This window comes from Patiria miniata, unplaced genomic scaffold, assembly GCF_015706575.1.
Source record: "Patiria miniata isolate m_02_andy unplaced genomic scaffold, ASM1570657v1 HiC_scaffold_1, whole genome shotgun sequence".
In the NCBI taxonomy this organism is placed as follows: Eukaryota; Metazoa; Echinodermata; class Asteroidea; order Valvatida; family Asterinidae; genus Patiria; species Patiria miniata.
Genome location: NW_024037047.1, coordinates 3,125,991 through 3,141,553, shown reverse-complemented (window position 1 = coordinate 3,141,553; position 15,563 = coordinate 3,125,991).

Sequence of the window (15,563 nt, the reverse complement as noted above, 5' to 3'; positions counted from 1 at the left end):
GGCTGGGCATGTTTTACTCTCAACCGCGCACAGCCCAAATATCAGGATGAGGAGCGTTACAAACATGTCCAAGGAGTCCATATGCTTGTTCGCAAGCAGATCCACTGAAAGAAAAGAATACCAAGTACAACCGGGAGTAAATATGGAGTTGTTTCTCTTTGTTGATTTCACTGGGTTGATGTATTCATACTTCACACACGTGCACACTTCATTTTTTTTTACGAAGAATTCGTTACATGCATTCGAACTCGCTATATTCCCTCGAACGAAGGTAGAGGTTACCCTTAATATTCCCATCAGGATTCTCATCAGCGGCGTAACTATTAAGCTTTTATGAGGGGCGCCTGAGGTGCACCATTTTTTTTTAATGGGGAGGTGCCACTGAAGGTAACGTATACATTGTTCGTGTACAATTAAAGATTTTAAATAGGGGCGGGCGGGGCACGGACATCCGCTGGGAAGACCGTGCCCCATGCCCCCTCCCCCTTATATTTGACACTGATTATTATAGCTATAGCTTTGCCTAGTTATATTGAGCAAGGCAACACAATAGAGGCAATTGCGAAAGCTTATGGCCAACAACAAAATACATAAAATAATCGCTCATGCAAAAAAAGCGAAAAGAGCAAAACACCCCCACCACAAAGCAAACAATGTTAGCTACTCACCAAATGTTCATAAAAAGCACAAGAGTATCTCATAGAACTGTTTGTGTTTGACCCTAACACCTTCAAGAAATGAGCATAGTTTATGCCCATGACTGGGTTTAATGTTTAACAATGGACTGTGGAAGGGAATTTCCTTTTTTTTTAATGTTGCATACCCACCACAAAGCAAAAAATGTTAGCTACTAACGAAAAGTTCATAAAAAGCACAAGAGTATCTCATAGAACTGTTTGTGTTTGACCTCGCACCTTCAAGAAATGAGCATGGACCTGGTGGTAAATGGTGAACCTTAGGATAGCATTCAGAATCCAGACAGAAATGGCCACGGGAAGCAATAACGTAAGTGTTTATGCATACAGAATCAGCACAACTGATACGCCCTAGATACAAGGTCCAAGAGTATTTACACTACTGCGATATATTTGCAGTCTATAGTTTATGCCCATGACTGGGTTTAATGTTTAACAATAGACTGTGGAAGGGAATTTCCTTTTTTTTTATTGTTGCATACCCACCACAAAGCAAAAAATGTTAGCTACTCACCAAATGTTCATAAAAAGCACAAGAGTACCTCATAGAACTGTTTGTGTTTGACCTCACACCTTCAAGAAATGAACATGGACCTGGTGGTAAATGGTGAACCTTAGGATATCATTCAGAATCCAGACAGAAATGGCCACGGGAAGTAATAGTATAAGTGATAATGCATACAACATGAGCACAACTGATACGCACTAGATACAAGGTCCAAGAGTATTTACACTTCCGCGTTATATGAACAGTCTATGCCTGGGTTTAATGTTTAACAATTGACTGTGAAAGGGAATTTCCAATTTTTTTTTGCATACGTGGGGCAATTGAAAAACAGGTTTAAAATTAGACGGGGAATTACACCCTTGATTATACTCGGCGTCGATGAATTAAACCAGTTAAGAATTGTTGAATGAATTTCTGCCAGCTGTTTTTATTCAGCCACAAAGTTTTGTGCTGGATACCCAAGTAAACAGCCAAACCGGACACAATGACAAAACTAGTGGGGCACAACACCCAAAGTATGGGTATTCAGACCCAGACCCTACCAGTGCTAGGTGCCCAGTTCCAACAGCTGCTAATAGTGGAGCTGCTTAGGTCCATTTTTGGCCAAAATCGTGCACTTTGTGGTAAAAGCATGAAATTTGGCATGTGGGGTCAAAATGGGCTGGGAATCATTTTAAGATCGGGAGCCATCCTGGATCTTGCCCATTTTGGGGGTGGGGCTTGTTTTTTTGAAAAAGGGGGTGCAAAAAATTAAAACTCACACAAAGTGTATTTAACATCCATTTCCCTTGTTTTTCTATGGTTTGACATAAGCTTAAACATAAAATAAGACATTCTAGCATTTTAACACCTGTTATTTTCCACCCATTTTGTGGGCGTGGCCTACATTTGTAAAAAGGCGGGGAAGGACTGGCAAAGATTACATTTTGGAAAAAGGAAATGCTGGAATTTAAGATCGAGTTCATATCCTGTATAGAAATATGACAAATATGGATGTTTTCTAATCTTCATCTCAGTGTATTCATGCTCCAACAATGATATAATTATGATAAGATATGATTATCATAGTAATGATGGTAGTAGCAGCCAACTCTTGAGGGCGCTTTTCTGTTTTACAATCCAACATGGCAGCCTCCTTGAGTGTTTTCTGCTGTGTTGTTTTCAGGTAAGTTTATGAATTTGTTTGCTTTAAATTATAGTTTGAGTTCATTTTTCTTTTATCAGAATGAGTGTAAACGACTATTGATTTGTTGTGGATCTAGAAAGGTTTAGGAATGGTTCAGTAAAAAAGTGGAATGCAGATTTAACTTTAACAGTTAGGCCTAGCCTAGGGCCTAGCCTAGGGCTAATTCTTTTGTAATGACGATTGCGTAGTCACGGGCCCCTCTTTCGTTTTGGTCAAGTTTAAGTCAAGAGTGTTTTCATCGGCATGCCATTCCAAAATGATTTCTGCACCCAACAACAGACTTCTCTGGATTTGAAAGACACCTTTCTTCTTAATGTTTAACAGAATCTAATGTTGAACAGAATCTACAAATGTGACATTCTTACAGTTGATGCTATGCGAATTAACACCGTTTTGCTCATTAACGGTTTGTCGCGATGATCGTCATCTTTACTTTTATATTACATGTTGCTGTCTTTCTTGTCGTTTTACTTAAAAATTATCCTCAAAAATAAAAACTCTACGCTCTATCGACAGCTCTCCTTTTGGTTTAGATTTTGCTAACTAGTTTGGTGAGTACGATAAAGGAGATTATTGTTCTCTTATTCTAAATACAGAGCCTACACAATCACCCTGTAATTTGTATTGTTTCTGTACTCAGCCCATCACGTTGACATCCATACTGCAGCAGGCCTAATTATATAGAAAGGTTGAAAGGCGGTCATAATTTTTCCTTGGAAGCCTAGCCTATACAGCCTGGAGCCCTGGTTCTTGTGATAATAATAACAGCTCTCACCACGACGTGAGTACTCTCCCTATTAAAATTAATGTTATAAATGTAAGGGCGTTTTCCATTTCTTTAAATTCTAAATGATAGCATCCATTCTCACAGTCATAGCTTAAATGAAAAATTGAGTTTTATTTTTTAATAAATAATAATGATTGAGAATGACTGTACAGTGATTGTACTATTTGTTTATGTGTTTATTAGAAAATTCCTGCTAGTTGCGCAACTATTGAATGAAGAAACCACTTTTGATTTTTAAGTTTTCTGTATCATTTTTTGTTTCGTTTTCCAGACAACAATTCACGTGTATCCAGTACCACATGGTAGGCCTATCAAAAAATAGTCACAGAATCAGATTGTATTCATTGAAGACTAGCCTATGCACCTAGCTGGAGGAATAGCTGTAGGTGGTAGTGATAATATCTACCGCTCTTATAGATGTAAGTAACATCCAGTTTGGGTATTTTTCCTTTTTGAGGGGATAAAATATTCAAGATGGCAGCCTCCATTGTTGTATTCTTGTACATTTGTCTCATGAGTGTAGGGGATCATTTTCAGCATTATATAATATCTGTGACTGAGCTGTTCAGAACTCAGTGAATTAACCTGAAAATGTAACTATTATATCTTATACATCCACCATCCAGTAGTGGTTAAGGATATTACAGACTAGGAGTTTTGGATCATTTTTCTGAATTGTTAAATAGATATAATAGTTGCTGGATCGATCTGCCAGACATGTCACATTTCATTGTCTTGAAAAAAATGCTGGAATTGCCCATGATCTTTTTTGTTTGATTTGTCCATTAAAATTAGTTGGAAGTCTAATGTAGATTAGAAATGCCCTGGAAAGTTTTAGGCCCCCCCCCCCCCATAAGGTAAAAACCATTTTTTTTAATCTATGGTCTTCTGTATTCTTATTACATTTCAGACCGCCCATTCACAATGTGCATCCAGTACTACAGTAATCCCAGCCTAGCATAGTCACAGGGATAACAATGTTATTCTTGGAGGCCAAGCCTATGCATCCCGATTGCCTAGCTGATGGTGGTGATAGAAACATTGATTACTTTGGGGAACCACTACATGTATACTTGAAAGCGTATATCTGATACTAGAGTGCATGGCCGGTAGTGGTCTATAACCAATAACCATGCCCAAACGTCTTGTACTGGTTGATGAAAATCAACCCAGCACATCTAAATTGCAAAAAGCTTCAACAAACTGGGAACTTTGTGCTTTATGTCAACGTGACAGTGAGGAAACATTGCAGTGTCCGGCAAAATCTACTAAGAAAGAAACCGAGGGCCTCGGATACACATCTTTCACCCACAAACTTTCAACATTCCAGGAGTTAAACTGTATGCCTATGGACATAGATACGGAAGGCTTGACGAAGGCCCAGGCATAGAGGCAACTCTCTCAATGAATTCTGCAGTATGGCACAAAAGTTGTTTGCTGAAATTTGGTAAAATAAAGTTGGAGCGAGCCTTCAAAACGAGATCCTCAGAAGAAAATGTATCTGATCCTCGGCCAACAACCCGGCGGGCAAGTGGTGGGAGGCAATTGGAGTACGAGTCAGTGTGTTTTTTTCTGCGAAGAACCAGCTGGAAAAATAAATCTCCATCAAGCTTCCACGTTCGATTTGGATTCAAGGGTTCGAAAATGTGCCCTTGAACTACAAGATACCAGGCTTCTTCACAAGTTGGCTACTGGAGATATGATAGCTATTGGAGCAAGATATCATGCCAAGTGTTTGGTAAGCTTGTACAACAAGGTATCCAGAGTAAATAAGTGTGAGCAAACTGTGGAACCTGATGCTCATCTCCATGGTATTGCATTGGCAGAACTTGTTGCTTACATTGAAGATTTCCTCAAGGAAGCAGATGCATCTCCTGTCTTCAAATTATCGCATCTTGTTGCCTTGTACCAAGAGCGACTTGAACAGTTGGGTGCATCAAGTGGCACAAAAGTCCACAGTAGCAGGCTGAAAAATCGCCTACTGGCAGTCATTCCTCATCTCACAGCTCACACAGAGGGTCGTGATGTTCTCTTGACAAGTGACCATTTTCTTGGTGCTGCTTTGAAGAAGGCATGTGACTGTGACAATGATGCCATGTACTTGGCCAAAGCCGCATCAGTTGTACGTCGTGAAATGTTCACGAATCAACTATCGTTCACTGGATCATTTCAAAGAGGAAGTCAGCAAAATTCTGTTCCTCCCTCTTTATTGGCTTTGGTGAGAATGATACAGGAAGGGCCCAATATTGAGCAACAGTCAAAACTGGCATCTGGTAACTCCTCAAGAACACCGTCTGCCTTATCAATATCCCAACTTTTGATGTTTAACAGTGTCAGAAGAGCACCAAAACCTCAAGAGAAAACAGACGTCAACTTGCGCCATAGACGGGAGAGGGAAACACCCTTGACATTGTACATCGCATTAAAGTTGCATGGTGAAACAAGAAAAAGAAACCTAGTGGACACATTCTACAGTTTGGGAATGTGTGTTTCCTATGACAGGCTTCTGCAGCTTTCATCAGACTTGGCAAATGGAGTTTGCAAGCAATTTGAAGCCGATAACGTTGTGTGCCCACCCAAAATGCGTCATGGACTTTTCACCACAGCAGCAGTTGATAATATTGACCATAATCCTAGCTCCATGACAGCTCAAGATTCGTTCCACGGCACAGGCATTTCTCTCATGCAGCATCCATCACATGCCTATACTGGCGTTGACCGTAGTCTTCTTCTGATCAGCAAAGAAACCACAAGCACTACCAAAGCAGTTGTCTCCCTAACAACCTTCTACTCGTCTGTACCACCAGCTGCTTTGAAGACAAAGGAATTCATTGCACCAGAAGTTGCTGGGTACGAGTATGTACGGCCCGATCACCTTCAGGCAGTGAATAAGGCAACTTCAGACGAAAAACAGTGGATGGAAACGGTACAAAGAGCCTTGACGAAAGGTGTTGATGGTGATACACCATGGCTATCATGGGCAGCGTACCATGCAAGCAGACAGCAAGAATTAACCCCCCCTCCAGCAATCAACGCCTTAATGCCACTCTTCCCAGATAGCGCCCATTCTGTTGGGATGATCAAGCATTCAATGAATGTTGTTAGTGCTGCTGTTCGGCATCTAAACCCAGGCCAAGTACCCATTCTTACGGCAGATCAACCTTTGTTTGCCCTTGCCAAGCAAGTGCAGTGGTCCTGGCCTACAACGCATGGAGAGGACTCCATTGTTATGATGCTGGGAGGTCTCCATATTGAGATGGCAATCCTCAAGGTAAGTTAAAAATTCAAAACCAGTAGTATCACTAAAGAGCAAAAGAGGGTGGCCTGTATCCCGCACAATTTGGAGACGACACAAATATTTTTGTTTTGCTTTTTATAATTTGAAACCTAAAATGAGTCCAAAGTGACACCTGCAATTTAGACAGTAGTTAGGCTACTGATTATAAGGCAATGTTTTTGTCTTGTTTTGTTAATTATAAATTCTTACTTTGTGAATAAAATTCAAATGAAATCAAGGATCGTTCTGGTCTCTTCATAATAGTGGCAGATCCAGATTTTCTGGGGAAGAGATTTTGCACTAAGCCTCACGAAGTAAATTAGTTTTCACAATTTCCAAATGGGTGTCATTGCTAATGATTTATGATGATTTCCACATTGAACATTATGTGTCCATTCAAATATTCTTTTTTTTCATAACATTTATTTCATTGGAAAAAAGAAGGGGGACGCCTAGGATTCATTCAAGGGTTATACAATCAAGGCTTGCTTTAACATTTTCCATTTTTAATTTGTTTTATAACAGCTCATTGGAGAGTGGCTGGAAGATAGCGGTTGGACGAATGCCTTGACAGACGCTAATATTGCAAGCTCTGGCACATCGGATTCTTTCATTCGGGCACACCACGTCACAAAGACTCGTTTTGCACATCAAGTTACTGCAGCAAGTCTACATGCACTCCTCAATGATGCTTATGGTGGAAGGTGCATGGAAGGAGCAGTTTGCAGTGCTACAGGTGCCTTGCAGGCTCTAAGCTTGGATGAGTGGTGCATGCAGGAAGCACGCAAGAGTCCTCAATTTGACTACTGGCTGAAAGTTCTGTCCTTGGAGGTCAAGCTGCTGATGTTTGTACGTTCCATCCGTGAAACAAATTTCGATTTGTACGTCCAGTCCCTAATCCAGCTCATGCCCTGGTTTTTCGCTCTTGATCACACGAATTACTCTCGCTGGCTTTCTGTCCACATCCGTGACATGATGGTATTGGAGCAAAAGCATCCTAGTATCGCTGCAGAATTTCGTGCTGGAAAGTTTGTCGTTCACAAATCAGGAAACAAGTTCTCTGCAATGGCAATTGACCAATGTCATGAGCAAAACAACGCTCTTGTTAAAGGTTCAGGTGGTGCTGTCGGCCTTACAGAGAATCCAGGTGCACTACGGCGATGGATGGTTGCAGGTCCTGAGGTGGCAAGGGTGTTATTGGAGTTTGAGGAAGATGGCTTGTCTACATCTAAAGAGTCAAATGAAAGTGATGATCATCATGAGCAGTTTGCGTCATTTCAACAACGCTTCTTGAAGGACGTCCAGTCTTTGAAAACCGTGATGGAGGAGTTTGGCAATCCTTTTTTGGAGACGAGTAAGGATCTACTTGTTTTGGAGACAAAAGACATCATGGACGATTCAGTAGTGGCAACTGTTAGAAATGTTGAAGGAATTGGAAGAGAGCAGTACAATTCATTCGTCGAGGAGAGACTTGTGAAGTGCACAAAGCCAGTAACCGACAAATTGGCCAAGAACAAGTTGCCACGATTTAGCAGTCCACCTGTAAAAAAATCATCAGGACATAAGTTTCAAATGCAGTCACTGAAAAATGATTGCAACCTGTTCTCAAGACTGTATGTTGCATGTCAAGCTAGGGATGGTGATTTAGACCAATTCTTTGCCCACGAAAACCAAGCATGGCCACCTTCACTGTCGCACAGAGGACAACAGCGACTTGGTACAAAGGCAAAGCTGATGTCCTGTTTGGAAGCAGGTGTAGCTACATGCAGTGAGTCAGGAGTAGTCGATGCGGTAATCCTTGATGGTGCAGCTGTAGTGCAGTTGCTGGTGCCTAAAACAGTAAAGACTTTCCTGGAGTATGCACAGCAGGTGTTTTTTCCATATGTTCTGAGGCACCTGGAGAGCACCATGAGGCTGGATATTGTATGGGATGTGTACCGTAAAGACAGTCTAAAAGCTACAACGAGGCAAAAGAGAGGAAAGGGAATCCGCAGACGTGTGGTCGAAACATCAAGAATACCAAAAAACTGGAAAGACTTTCTGAGTGTTGATGAGAACAAGACAGAACTCTTCAGCTTTTTGACAATGCAAGTCACTGCATTGGAGATCCAGGGCAAGGAAATATATGCCACACAACAAGAACATGTAATGTGCTCTCCATCCGTGCTTGATGTTAGCATGCTTACCCCTTGCTCTCATGAAGAAGCTGATTCCCGCATGATGTTACATGCAGCAGATTCTGTGAGAAAAGGACTCAGAAAGCTCCTGGTTCGTACAGTTGACACAGATGTGGTTGTGCTGGCAATAGCAGTAATGGATAAGATAAAACCTGACGAGTTCTGGGTGGCATTTGGTGCAGGAAACAACTTCCGATTTGTGCCGGTTCACAGCATTGCAGCATCAATTGGTCCAAGAAAATCAGCTGTACTCCCAGTATTCCATGCTTTTACCGGCTGCGATAATGTCTCTTCATTTACAGGAATAGGGAAGAAGACAGCATGGGATATTTGGAATGTCTACCCAGAGGTCACAGAGGCATTTGAGGAGATGTTAGGCATGCCTGATACCCTAAGCCACAAATCACTTAGGTTGGTGCAACGCTTTGTGGTACTCCTGTATTGTAAAACGAGTGAAGAGGATGATGTCAATGCTTCCAGAAAACATCTATTTGCCAAAAAGTCTCGATCACTAGAGAACATCCCACCGACATTTGCTTCACTTGAGCAGCACATCAAACGCACCTGTCTCCAAAGTAACTGTTGGAATTTGTGCCTGCATCCCAACCCACAGCTGCCGAGTCCTTCTGACTGGGGATGGACTGAAGTGTCTGGAATGTGGCAACCATTCTGGACCACTCTGCCAGAAGCATCAAAGATCTGCTCTGAACTATTGCACTGCAGCTGCAAGAAGCCATGTAGAGGACGCTGCAAGTGTGGGAAAGCTGGACTGAGGTGTACTTTGTTGTGTGCCTGCTCGGGGGACTGTCATCAGGAGAAGGAAGAATAGGCAAAATGCTGGGTGAGGTAACTTGTCTCTGTGATATTACTGAAATCCTTTTCTTCAAATTATACGCAGCAAAAGTTGAGTGCCTGCTCAGGGGGCTTGTGAGGAGTAGTAAAAATAAACAAAATTCAGGGGGGGGGGTTGGGTACCTTGTCTCTGTGACATTACTTAAATCATTTTCTTCAAATGATACTCACCAAACGTAGGCTGAACCTTAGCCTATAACATTTAAAAATAAACCACGTCTCTCACAGAGATGTAATACCTTTATTTGTACACATACCGGTAGCCCTAGGTATGAAACATTTTTGAGGACTCTAGATTTTAGCTGCATTCAGTAAAGAACATTTACAAATATTCAACCCCACTTAGCTCCACCTGTAAGGGTAGGTCGCTCTTTTTACAATTGCGTTTACAATTTATGTTGCAGTTTTGTGTTTGTATCACAAAAATGCAAATTTTGCGCATGCCTCAAATGAATCAGAAAGCTCCAATTTTATACCCTTCTTTGGCAAATATAAGCCTCCTTTATATATAAAGGATGAAAATAAAAAGTGTTTTAATGTTGGAATGCTTGTTCTCATGTCTAAGTTTATTTCAAAGCATAAAGAACAAAGGGAAATTGACATTAAATGGGCAAAATCCAAAATGGGTCCACCTCTTAACATTTTTTTCAGCCCATTTCCACTAGACATGCCAATTTTCAAGATTTTACCACCAAACTGAATGGTATTTCTCATATTGAAACCAAATTGCTAATATATACCACCTCTTTTAAAATGTAGGCCACGCCCACAAAATGTGTGCTAAAATAACAGTGTTAAAATGCTAGAATGTCTTATTTTATGTTTAAGTTTATGTCAAACCATAGAAAAACAAGGGAAATGGATGTTAAATACACTTTGTGTGAGTTTTAATTTTTTGCACCCCCTTTTTCAAAAAAACAAGCCCCGCCCCCAAAATGGGCAAGATCCAGGATGGCTCCCGATCTTAAAATGATTCCCAGCCCATTTTGACCCCACATGCCAAATTTCATGCTTTTACCACAAAGTGCACAATTTTTCGCTTAGCAGCTCCACTATAAAGACACTGTCACACTGTCACGTCCATGCATGGGTTCGTATTGCGTTGTTGAAATTCTTCAAAAGGTAATAAAATGGCCAGTGGCTTGCAAGACATCCGTCAGAGATCAAGATACGTCTCTGTGAAGTCAACGGGAAGTCTAGGACGTCCGTGTGGCGTTCTTTATGAGTTCCATTGAAGACCAATTAGAAATATGTGCAGCGCCCTCTGCGGCCTCGCTGCGTCCTCATGGCGTCCAACAAGTTTTTTACGACGTCCCTGGAGTCCTTATCGTGCGCTTGATGCGACCTTGTGCGTACATGTGACGTCAGACGTCGCTCCCGTCTTTCTGCGCGTTGCCAGTACGTCATGGCCGTTTGCGATGAGTTCGCGCAGAGTCTTTACCATGTTCTGCTCAAAACGCCGAGGCGCGGTGTTTGTTTTGTGCATGTCCAAAACGAACGTGGCGGTTTGGCGTTCAGCGAAGTTCTTGGAGTCGGCTTGATCATAGCCTCATGAAACTTGTGACCCCTATGTCAAGTGTGTAATGATAATGACCCATTTTAAAACAGGAAAGTTATTTAATCCAGTGCAAACTATAATGCCAAAAGGAGTTGTAAAGGCCGGAAGACTCGCTGAAAAAAAACGATGCAAGATGCAACCTTGGGCGAAGTACTGTAGCAAAAGTGTTCCTTAAAATATGTAGGCTGGTTAGGAGACTAGCACACCTTAGGGAAATTCCCCAAGTGAGCAATGTCAAATGAGTGGGATCGCAAGCGAGGCGGTCTTTTACGGCACGGGCACCGTGGCTACCGTAATTGTAGCGAGAAGCAGAACAAGAATAGTACACGCTTTATGTATTATTGTTTATAATAATAAATAATATTATGATGAGTGATGTGAATATTTCTTTAAGTAAAACAGCCCGATATTTATGTTGAATCTTGAGTGTTCTACAAATTTCATTAGAGATGCCTTTTTCAAAACACTTTTTGTAACTATTATAATGAGCAGGTGCTTGTTTTACACAATTCTTATGGACACTGCCTATATCCATGTTATCAAAAAGTAGATCTTACTTTGTTCGAGGTCATTAATGACCCATTTCTTATTGTGACATCGTTACAATGGGATCTCTCTAGTAACTGTATTGTTAGCGGAATAATGTGAATGTTTTTTAGGCAAAAAAAATTAAAATATTCGGTCTCTGGTCAGACCAAAGTTCCGGAATTGACGCGGCCATGCGGCTTTTTTTTTTCAAGCTTGGATTGTACGGACAAGGTGGGGTATTATTTTGCTTTTTTGGTGTCCTCATGTACATTGGTGTCCTCCATAATTTGCCTTGGTGCTTTCGATCATTTGCATTGGTGCAATTTCCCATTCCTTGGTGCTCTTTGGTAAAAAAAAAATTGAGGAGGTGCGGAAATAGAGGGCGCTGTTGGAGCTACCGCGGAACATTTTGGAAAAAAAAAAGATCGACGCGCATGATTAAAATCGACGCGTGCTCTGACCAGAGACCGACTTATTTTTTTGGGGCTCCAGTTATCTATATTTTGGTCTTAAGAGATTAATATTCTCTAGTGAGATACCAGAGGTGGAAGCAGTGACGTTACAACGGGGAGGAAACATGTACGTACAGCCCCCCCCCCCCACCCGCCAACTAAAAGTCCGCCCCTATATGCCCTCCTCCTCACATCATGTTATATCGTGAATTGCACAAGAACAACATATTGATTAGTTACCTCCGGTGCCCCCTTAAAACAAAATTGGTGCACCCCTAGTTTGTTACCATGGTTACGCCTCTGGGTGGACGCCACTTCGGTGAGGGCGCACATGGACCGGACAGCGATGTGACTAATATCAGTCAGCGCTTACGTAACCGCAGTGAACTTAATTCCAGCCGCTCATGTGACTTAATGCTTGTCAGTCGAAACAAATATTTTGTAAATGAACTGGAAGAAATGGACATGTACATTTTTTAAAGATAACTACCAATGTAATTTATTCATATATTAGAAACAAAATTTTGACTACAAATAAGGCAGCCAATGGATCTGAACCTGAACATTTCAAATAATAATCACATGCATACAAGTCATGTTTAATTTAATTTCATATCTCTTAAAACTTGCCCACGGTAGTAACATTATTATGAACCTGCTGTTGCTTTGTTATTTGGGACACGTTTCATGGAAACTATGAAAACTATTCTGTAATTCTTCATTTACAACTACCAACGGCACAATAGGCTTAATATGTTCGAAATTTCGTAAAAAGCAAGTGACATTTTATATGATTGTACTCAGTGTTTTATGATTGTAAATATAAGTCTATATCGATTGAAATCTGACATTTGCATTATATACAACATGCTTTGACCTAATCACATCGAATTAATTGAATGTGCTAACATATTTTACCTTTAAATAACAAATTTCCATTCTTTAAAATAACATGAATACTCATTGTGTTGAATGTACATTTAAAAAAAAAATCTCCACTAAAAAGTGTTGGCGAACCGTAAAATATGTACTAGAAATTGCAATTGAAAAACACGCCAAACATCAAGTCATCATTCGGTGACCAATCAAACTTCCACCTTTCAGGTAATAATTAGCAATGTTTCATTCATAATTTCATAATTACCAATGATTCATTCAATCATTTTACACTTGCAAATAATACAGACTTTTTACATTAAGTATTTAATATCACGATATATTAAAATCGAATGCAGATAAACAGTTCAAATGAAATGAGTAATAAACAACAGTGAATAAAATTGTTATTAATAAGGAATGAATCGAATGAAAGCGCGGTCCGTGACTGAACTAAGCAACTACGCAAATATTACCCTCTAATCAGAAGAAGCACATTTAGAATGCACGGTTTAAAACTGAATAATGTAGATTACAAGCGAGTCAAATACAGGGTGAGTAAAAAAGCGGAACCCAAACCTCAAACAATATATTTCATATATAAAACAAAATGTAGCACTAAACATAATAATGACCGGAAAGCCACTTTGAGATGAAAAAAAAAATACTGAAATTGATCAATCCGTTTAAAGAATACCACCATTGAAACACCATAAAACCTGTTTGGTAAAAACAAAAGCAGTTTAATGTGTATTCTAACTGTTTGGAACAAAACAAATTACACAGAATACTTTTTTCAACAACTGTCAACAACTGAAGTACACAAAATCTTTATTAACCACCCTGGTAAGGCAAACAACATGATTTATAAAATCCCCTTTTTTAAAAGACGGGCCTTCAAAATGACTGTGTTTAATATTTTTTTTAATTTTTTGTTTCGACTGAGGTTATATCAGACTCCTGGAACATTAAAATAGCTCAAAAATCCTCCAAAAGCAATTTGTAAAACTTAAGAGTTATGATTAGAGTACTACACAGAATTAATAGTAAAGATATAAGCGACCATAGTTTTGTGAAAAAAGAAAATTAGCAAAATTAGCCAAAATAAATTGGTATTGTAGCTTGGGATGAACATTTAAACAATTACAATGGCGTGTGTTTACACGAGTTTTGTCAACACTGACTAGGAGAAGGACAACTCTGACCACAAACCTCCTGGTGCACTCCGGTTAACTAGGCGTGTAAGCACACAGAAAGTCTGAAAACAAAACTGTCAAAAGGCAGAAGTACTCCTTAAGAGTCAACGGCCACCTACTGTCCGTGTGAGGAGTGGCGCGCCACACAGTCTTTCGATTCGCGCATTGTACGACATCATGATGACATTTAACCGGGAGTGTTCAGGAACGCTCGGTGCGGAACGAGCAGACCCTGGCCTAGACAGGCAGTATGAAGACAAAACGTAAACCCCACGGGGAGGGTTGTTGAATCCAACAACTGGAGGTGAGATAATGCTTTAAAAAAGCAAAGTGTGTGCTCATGCGTAACACAAAAGAACAAACACCATTCATCAGATGTGACGTTAGATGCAAGGGGTCTGTACAAAGAAGTGCCCATAGTGAGTGAAACTTGTCCCTAACCCCGGACAACATTGCACTCCTCGCACTCTTGGGACTCCTTGATGACAGATTGACCAACTGCTTTTGATGTACACGGACTATCGGTATGTAGGAAAACGTATGTGGAAAAAGAAAAGACATCTGGGCCAACGTGCATGGAAAAAATGTCGGTTCGGCTGTTCGGCGTGTCCCGATATGACGGTGGCCCACAACTGTCACGGCAAAAGCAAAAGCGCCGCGGCAAGCGCAACAGCGCCGCGGCAAGCGCAACAGCGCCGCGGCAAGCGCGAAAGCGCCACGGCAAAACAAAAAGCGCCGCGGCAAAACAAAAAGCGCCGCGGCAAAAGAAAAAGCGCCGCGGCAAAAGAAAAAGCGCCGCGGCAAAACAAAAAGCGCCACGGCAAAACAAAAAGCGCCGCAGCAAGCGCAAAAGCGCCACGGCAAGCGCAAAAGCGCCACGGCGAAAGCAAAAGCGCCACGGGTTTATTGGGAAGGGGCGTAATCATACATGCCGCTACTACATAAAAAAAATAAAATGGGAAGGAGAATGGCCGCCACCAGGAATTCTTATTAAGCACAGAATTTAATTCTTTGAGAAGTGATTTTATGGCTGAGAAAATAGCAAGGAAAACCGGTCAGTGAAGCAACGTTCAGGGACTGATAAATCGTCGATATTAATTTGTTGTAGGATGATTCCAAGTTTATTCCAAGAGAGTTCCTGCCGTGAATCAGAGTTTATAAAGGAGAGGGAAAGTAGGACTCGCTATATCAGCACCACCAGGGCCGTTCCTCATTTCTTTACATTTCGTGGGATGCAAACAATTAGGGAGGACGGGAGGCTCTGTGAGCTGATGCATTTTTTTGAAGAGTTTTTTTTTCCTTCCGACTAGCATGCAGAGAAGAGTTCCGTTAATTTTAGACTTAGTTCACCCATGGGCGTCGCGAGGGGGGCAAGGAGGCGCTCCCCCCCCCCCCCCCCGGAATAGCATACAAAAAAGGAAGGGGAAAAAAAAGAGAGGAAAAAAAAGAGAGAAAAAAAACGAAAAGAAAA